This window comes from Thermobia domestica, chromosome 3 (genome assembly GCF_964235325.1).
Source record: "Thermobia domestica chromosome 3, izTheDome1.hap1.1, whole genome shotgun sequence".
Taxonomy (NCBI): Eukaryota; Metazoa; Arthropoda; class Insecta; order Zygentoma; family Lepismatidae; genus Thermobia; species Thermobia domestica.
Window position 1 is genome coordinate 284,814,521 of NC_137456.1, and position 9,013 is coordinate 284,823,533.

Genomic DNA, 9,013 nt, shown 5'->3' on the forward strand with positions numbered 1-9,013 from the left:
ATCCACGCAAATGCACATGTGTACATAACGGCTACAGCGCGGGTTATATAAATGTGTGCTGCATCCATGCAAATGCACATGTGCACATAACGGCTTAAGCACGGGTTACGTACGTGCGCTGCATCCATGCAAATGCACATGCGTACATAACGGCTTAAGCACGGGTTATATAAATATGTGCTTCATCCATGCAAATGCACATGTGCACATAACGGCTTAAGTACGGGTTCCGTACGTGCGCTGCATCCACGCAAATGCACATGTGTACATAACGGCTTAAGCACGGGTTACGTGCGTGCGCTGCATCCACACAAATGCACATGTGTATATAACGGCTACAGCACGGGTTATATAAATGTGTACTTCATCCATACAAATGCACATGTGCACATAGCGGCTTTAAGCACGGGTTCTGTACTTGTGCTTCATCCACGCAAATGCACATGTGTATGTAACGGCTTAGGAACGGGTTATGTAAATGTGCATGCGCAAATGCACATGCACGACTTAATCACTGGTTACGTACGTGTGCATAACCCATGTAAATGCACATGTGCACATACACCGGTTATGTATGTGTGCTTCATCCACGCAAATTCACGTGTACAGCTTATGCACGGGTTATGTATGTGTTCATCATCCACACAAATGCACATGTGCAAATGTACGGCTTATGCATGGATAGTGCACATGTGTCGTACACGTACGTGTTGTCTGGGATGTATCCCCTTCGATGAGGTCCTATTACCTTACATGGTTATATGATTATGTATAGTGGTCCATTCCCTATCATAAAACATAGCTACATTGATGCACCCCTTTAAATTTTTGGGAGGGGTACCATGGCCAACCCCCCTTAAATTTTGGAAATTTTCCAATTTAAACATTCGGTATCATAGTACATGACCTCAACATGTGTCATGATAAATTTGGGTGGTCCACTTTGTTCCCTTTCATGGGTAAAAATTGCTAAAATATAAACATAAGCAATATGTTGTACCACGTGTTTGGATTTTGGCCCAATTTCTCCTCTTTGATGAGTTTCTATTACCTTATATGGTTATATGGTCATGCATATGGGTTCATTTCCTATCATAAGACATGAGTACATTGATGCACCCTTTAAAAATTTGGGAGGGGTATCTTGGCTCATCCACTCGGTTTTAGAAATTGTTTAATATAAGGATTTGGTATCATAGTACAGGACTTCAATATGTATCACTATAAATTTGGATGGTCCACCTCGTTCCCTTTCATGGGTAAAGAACTACCAAAAATCAAATTTCGGAGGTTATTGACCCCGTTTGATAAGGATTTAACACGTTATGTGCGTATGTACAGAGGTTTATTACCTTCATATGTTTATGTTCCCTTTTAAATTTGGGAATTATCAAATAACAAAATTCGGTAAACGTTTTCTAGGACCCATTGTAGATGTTGGTGTTCCTCTTATGGCCAAATATTCAAAATTTAAAGGTTATTGACCTATTTTTTTGATACGGCTTTATTATTGAATAAGTACAGGATTTATTACTTTTTCATAAGACACAGGTGTATTTGTGTACCAATCTTAAATTTTGGGAGAGGTGCACTTCTTATTGTCATATCAATAATTGGTAATTGTTCTTAAAATTGGATAGTATCTCATTCATTTGGTAAATCATTGTAAAATATTAGTATGATCACGTGATCAGTTATTGACCTATGATGGGATTAGGAGTCTAGTACATTTAAACTTTGTAGGATAATTTGAGAATTGTCAAATGAAATTGCGTCATTGGTTTTGATTATTCCAGGCTATGGACCAAATATAAACGTAAGCAATACGATGTACCACGTGATTGACCTTGATGAGGTAGTGTACAGGGATTCATTTCCTTTGTTGTGGTACTTCGTAAGTTTAAGTACACACTTGTAGAAAACAGTTGGTTCTACTCAGGTAAACAATTGACGGACATTATTGACCTTATTGAACATATAATGATATGATTAATTCTAAGACTTAGGTATATCGAGAGAAGTATTCTTTAAATTTGGGAATTGTGATAAACAGAACTTTAACATAAGGCGCGACATTTGAAACAATACTTTGAACTTTAGTCACAGCTCATAGTCTAAGATCATTTATGGTGATTGATTTGACCTTGAGCTTTAGAAATCTGATAGCTAACCTTATTGAATCTTATGACTCATAGTCTTAAGAGAATACATGCTACAACACTGAAATTTAGTCAGAAGGTAATATAATCTGACACTGGCAAAGTTATTGTTGATGCAATTTGATTGGTTGATCACTATCTTTCGTGTAATCGGATTGGCTGATCACTCTCTTTCGTGCAATCTGATTGGTTAATGATTTTCAAATCTTTGCTACATTCAGTTTGGTTTGTTTAATGGGTTTGTTTAATTTAAAAAGGTTTTGAAATTTTTGTTTGAATTTTTTTTGTTTGAAACTTTGGTTTGACATTTTTTCGTTTGATATGTTTAGTTTGAAAATCTTTGTTTCGAAATTTTTGTTGGAAAATTTTTTTGAATTTTTTTTCAAAATTTTTTGTTTGAAACTGATTTGAAATCTTTTTGTTTGAAATTTTTAGTTTGAAACTTTTGTTTCGAAATTTTTTGAAAAAATTTTGTTTGTAATTTTTGTTTCAAAATTTTTTGTTTGAAAAACGTTTGTTTGAAACTTTTTGCTTCTAATATTTTTTGTTTTGAAATTTTTGTTTCCAAATTTTGTTTGAAATTTTTTCGTTTGAAATTTTTTTTCGTTTCAAAACTGAACAATTTTTTTTGAAATTCTAGTTTTAAAAAGTTGTTCGATTTTTCTGTTTAAAATTTTTTTGTTTGAACATTTTTGTTTTGAAATTCTTGTTTGGAAAATTTTGGTTTCAAATTTTTAAGTTTGTGCACTCATTAGTGAAGAACCGGAACTGCTTAGAAGAAAATTTGGTTTGAAATTTTTCGTTTGAATTTTTTGTTTGAATATTTTTGTTTCGAAATTTTTGTTTGAGAAATTTTTAGTTTGAAACCATTTGTTTCGAAATTTTGGTTTGAGAAAACATTTGTTTGAAATTTTTGTTTCAAAATTTTTTGTTTGAAAAACGTTTGTTTGAAACTTTTTGCTTGTAATATTTTTTGTTTTGAAATTTTTGTTTCCAAATTTTGTTTGAAATTTTTTTGTTTGAATTTTTTATTTTTTGTTTCGAAAGTGAATTTTTTGTTCGAAATTTTAGTTTTTTAAAAATTGTTCATTGAAATTTTTGTTTCAAAGTTTGGTTTGACATTTTTAAAAGTTTATGCACTCATTAGTAAAGAACCGGAACTGTTTAGGACAAAAACCTCTGGCAACATTGTTTATCATGGTGCAATAGTATACGTCAGAACATGATAATGCAACGTCATCAGTTATCGTTCGAGTTAGTATTCATGATATCATCATGGCTACTTGTCTGCACTTTCTAAACACACGTGATATGATGAAATCATTTACCAAGATTACTGATTTACAACAGAATGTACCTTATAGAATCTTAGCTAGCCAAAAAATCCCTGCAAAGTTTGGATTAAGAATTGTAGTGAAGCTTGAAAATGATAAGAATATAATTTTACCAGCAAGATATTTACCCATGGAAGCATCAAGACAAGAAGAACTGCTGCGTTTCTTAAATACTGGATCTGTATCTTTATGTTACAAAGGATTCTTTGGTCGAAGTCATCAATTTGAATTTAGTACACAGCCGGATCAGTGAATTTGGTTTCGTCAGCAATTGTGATGAAATCATGAATTCAAACGTCAGCACATTCCTTTGACATCAGACGTAGTTGTATGCTGAATGCCATCTATGAATTTGGTTGGTCAGCATGACGTCAGCACATTTCTTTCCAATGACGTCAGCCGTAGTTCTATAAATCAGCAAATACAGTGTCATCCCATAAAATCATTTGAGCAAGTGCGTTTCAGCAGGAAAGATGTGTACTTCTAACGATAAAGAATTCATCTTCGCATACTATTATCCAATAAATATATTTCAAACAAAACGTTTGATGATTGGTATCAGTGCTAGAACATTTGAACCAGTGATTCAATTGGGCAAAGCAGAACAATTTGGTGTACAACTGAACTTTGAAGAATGGCAAATGTTGTGTTCGCGAATAGACCAAATGAATGATTATTTTCATGATGAGCTAAATGTGACCATAGTCAAATCATTAGGCTCAAATCATGAAGTGGTGCTGCGTACAGTCCTCGAAGAGAAGATGGTGCTGTTACGTAAAAAGAGTACACTGCATGTCCCTCGCAACATGGTGTATCTAACGCAAACGGAATGGAACAAATTCATGAACGTATTCCAGTGTGTTAAACATGCAGTGGAAGTGTGCAACAAAACAAATATATTCCTGAAAAAGTACTATTTTGAGAAATGCATATTGTACAACATGTATCTAGATGTTGTGATGGTTGTCAACATCGTTCGTGGGTGCATACCTGTATTGATAAACAGTTTATTTGTCATCAAATGGACATTGAGTTTCCACCAATTGATATTGCAATAGACCTTAAAAGACTTCAACTGGAATTAAAATTATACGCTAAAGATGAACTAGTGCAAGAAGTTCAAAATATATTGTATCGACAATATCCAGATCCTTTCTCTGGTATGGATGTATGTGATTAACCAGTGCAATGTAATAAAATGAACCATTTCAATGATTTGTGTTTTTCATTTCAAGTACAACCCCATGTTCTGACGTATACTATTGCACCATGATAAACAATGTTGCCAGAGATTTTTGTTCTACAACAGTTCCGGTTCTTTACTAATGAGTGCACAAACTTTTAAAAATGTCAAACCAAACTTCGAATTGGTTCAAACTTCGGCTGAGGGTAATTGTAGGATCGCGCCAAAGGCGCGTGAGACCCCATCTGCTTTATTGCTTTCAGACTCGACATAGGAAATTACAAAACTGTTCAATACAAACAGCATATGGGCCACAGGCAACAAATAGAACACTACATATTTTTCGTTGTAGGCAATAAACAACTGCCATATTATCAGAAAATATATGAACACGGGTAGGATAGTACAATAACGCAGCAAACGCTGCAGCCAAGAATTCAGTAACAAAAATGGGAAGTTCAGGCATGTTAGTCCATTGCATTACAATATCCCCAGAGGAATCCACAACCGCAATGGACGTAGGCGTAGCATCAACATGGCACTGAGCGAGACATGTTGTGTCTTGCCATATCGATTGTGGTTGAGATTGTACATTTTGTAGTACAGAGGCAACAAATTGTAGATATTTACGATGAATCACAGAAAAGGCGAGGATATGATAAAATTTCAAACAAAAAATTTTTCAAACAAAAATTTCGAAACAAAAATTTTCAAACAAAAAATTCAAATGAAAAATTTCAAACCAAATTTTCTTCTAAGCAGTTCCGGTTCTTCACTAATGAGTGCACAAACTTAAAAATTTGAAACCAAAATTTTCCAAACAAAAATTTCAAAACAAAAATGTTCAAACAAAAAATTTTTAAACAGAAAAATATGGAACAATTTTTAAAAAACTAAAATTTCGAACAAAAAATTCACTTTCGAAACAAAAAATAAAAAATTCAAACAAAAAAATTTCAAACAAAATTTGGAAACAAAAATTTCAAAACAAAAAATATTAGAAGCAAAAAGTTTCAAACAAACGTTTTTCAAACAAAAAATTTTGAAACAAAAATTTCAAACAATTTTTTTCTCAAACCAAAATTTCGAAACAAATGGTTTCAAACTAAAAATTTCAAACGAAAAAATTTCAAACCAAAGTGTCAAGAAATTTTCAAAAAAAATTTCAAAAAAGTTTTCAAAAAAATTTCAAAACAAAAATTTTCAAATTAAAAATATCAAACGAAAAATGTCAAACCAAAGTTTCAAACAAAAAAATTTCAAACAAAAATTTCAAAAACTTAAATGTTAAACAAAACGAAACTGAATGCGGCAAAGATTTGAAAATCATTAACCAATCAGATTGCACGAAAGAGAGTTATCAGCCAATCAGATTACACGAAAAATAGTGATCAGCCAATCAAATTGCATCAACAATAACTTTGCCAGTGTCAGATTACATTACCTTCTGACTAAATTTCAGTGTTGTAGCATGTATTCTCTTAAGACTATAAGTCATAAGATTCAATAAGGTTAGCTATCAGATTTCTAAAGCTCAAGGTCAAATCAATCACCATAAATGATCTTAGACTATGAGCTGTGACTAAAGTTCAAAGTATTGTTTCAAATGTCGCGCCTTATGTTAAAGTTCTGTTTATCACAATTCCCAAATTTAAAGAATACTTCTCTCGATATACCTAAGTCTTAGAATTAATCATATCATTATATGTTCAATAAGGTCAATAATGTCCGTCAATTGTTTACCTGAGTAGAACCAACTGTTTTCTACAAGTGTGTACTTAAACTTACGAAGTACCACAACAAAGGAAATGAATCCCTGTACACTACCTCATCAAGGTCAATCACGTGGTACATCGTATTGCTTACGTTTATATTTGGTCCATAGCCTGGAATAATCAAAACCAATGACGCAATTTCATTTGACAATTCTCAAATTATCCTACAAAGTTTAAATGTACTAGACTCCTAATCCCATCATAGGTCAATAACTGATCACGTGATCATACTAATATTTTACAATGATTTACCAAATGAATGAGATACTATCCAATTTTAAGAACAATTACCAATTATTGATATGACAATAAGAAGTGCACCCCTCCCAAAATTTAAGATTGGTACACAAATACACCTGTGTCTTATGAAAAAGTAATAAATCCTGTACTTATTCAATAATAAAGCCGTATCAAAAAAATAGGTCAATAACCTTTAAATTTTGAATATTTGGCCATAAGAGGAACACCAACATCTACAATGGGTCCTAGAAAACGTTTACCGAATTTTGTTATTTGATAATTCCCAAATTTAAAAGGGAACATAAACATATGAAGGTAATAAACCTCTGTACATACGCACATAACGTGTTAAATCCTTATCAAACGGGGTCAATAACCTCCGAAATTTGATTTTTGGTAGTTCTTTACCCATGAAAGGGAACGAGGTGGACCATCCAAATTTATAGTGATACATATTGAAGTCCTGTACTATGATACCAAATCCTTATATTAAACAATTTCTAAAACCGAGTGGATGAGCCAAGATACCCCTCCCAAATTTTTAAAGGGTGCATCAACGTACTCATGTCTTATGATAGGAAATGAACCCATATGCATGACCATATAACCATATAAGGTAATAGAAACTCATCAAAGAGGAGAAATTGAGCCAAAATCCAAACACGTGGTACAACATATTGCTTATGTTTATATTTTAGCAATTTTTACCCATGAAAGGGAACAAAGTGGACCACCCAAATTTATCATGACACATGTTGAGGTCAAGTACTATGATACCGAATGTTTAAATTGGAAAATTTCCAAAATTTAAGGGGGGTTGGCCATGGTACCCCTCCCAATAATTTAAAGGGGTGCATCAATGTAGCTATGTTTTATGATAGGGAATGGACCACTATACATAATCATATAACCATATAAGGTAATAGGACCTCATCGAAGGGGATACATTGGGTCAAAACAAAACACGTGGTTGTACTAAAATTTGGCAATTTTGTACCCATGAAAGGAAACGAGGTGGACCACCCAAATTTATAGTAATCTATATTAGGGTTCTATACTATAATACCAAATGTTTAAATTGGGCAATTTCCAAAATTTAAGGGGGTTGGCCATGGTACCCCTCCCTAAAAATTTAAAGGTGTGCTTCAATATATCCATGTCTTATAATAGGAAATGAACCAATATACATGACCATATAACCATATAAGGTAATAGGACCTCATCCAAGAGGATAAACTGGGCCAAAAGAACAAACACGTGGTACAACATATTGCTTACGTTTTATTTTGGCAATTTTGTACCCCTAAAAGGGAACGAGGTGGACCACCCAAATTTATCATAATACATGTTGGGGTCCAGTGCTATAATACCAAATGTTTAAATTGGGCAATTTCCAAAATTTAAGGGGTGGGCCAAGGTACCCCTCCCAAATTTTTAAAAGGGTGCACAAATATACCCATGTCTTATGAAAGGGAATGGACCCCTGTATACGCCCATATAACTATATAGGATAACACCTCATCAAAGGAGATAAATTAGGTCAAAACCCCCGAAATTTGAATTTTTGGCAATTTTTTACCCATGAAAGGGAACGACACAGACCCCCAATACTGATAGAGGTACATACTATGGTCGTAGGCTACCACACCTAATTTTTAGATTTGGCAATTTCCAAAATTTAAGGGGGTGGTCCTATGTATCCCTGCCAAAATTTAGGGGTAGGCCATGGTACCCCTGCCAAATTTGAGAGGGTTGGGTCCTATGTACCCCTAGGTCATTGACCCCGGGCCAGGGACCATGGGTTCTGAGGCAGGGACCCAGCGGCCAAAAGTGTCCTCAGATCAGGCCAATACTACTACAAGATACTGTCTCGGAAATCACTCCAGCAGGAAGTTCCATCGCCTCAAGATATTCCGCCATTGACGGCAATTTCAACTCCTAATCTACCAAGTCCACCACAGTTTCAAGACACTTACAAAGAGGACCAATTCTACTTCTCAGAAGTCGAGAACATCGCCTCGTTATGCCGATTCTTCCGATACAAACAATGAAGTTTTGAAAGATTTTCTTAATGTATTTAGAGATCTCCAAATTACGAAAATCATTTCAGTAATCAGACGCCGACTCCCACGTCTTAAAGCGACAGAAGATATTTTCATGAAAATCTCCATTCTCTGTGATATAATGGATGACATAACTGCAGATCCATAAAACTTGCATTCAGGACCAAACCCTTGTTAGGGTCACAATAATGCATTCTGATTGAATAATTAGACCGCTAATCCAGTTTCAGCATCTTTGAAACTACCCATGGTGGAACTT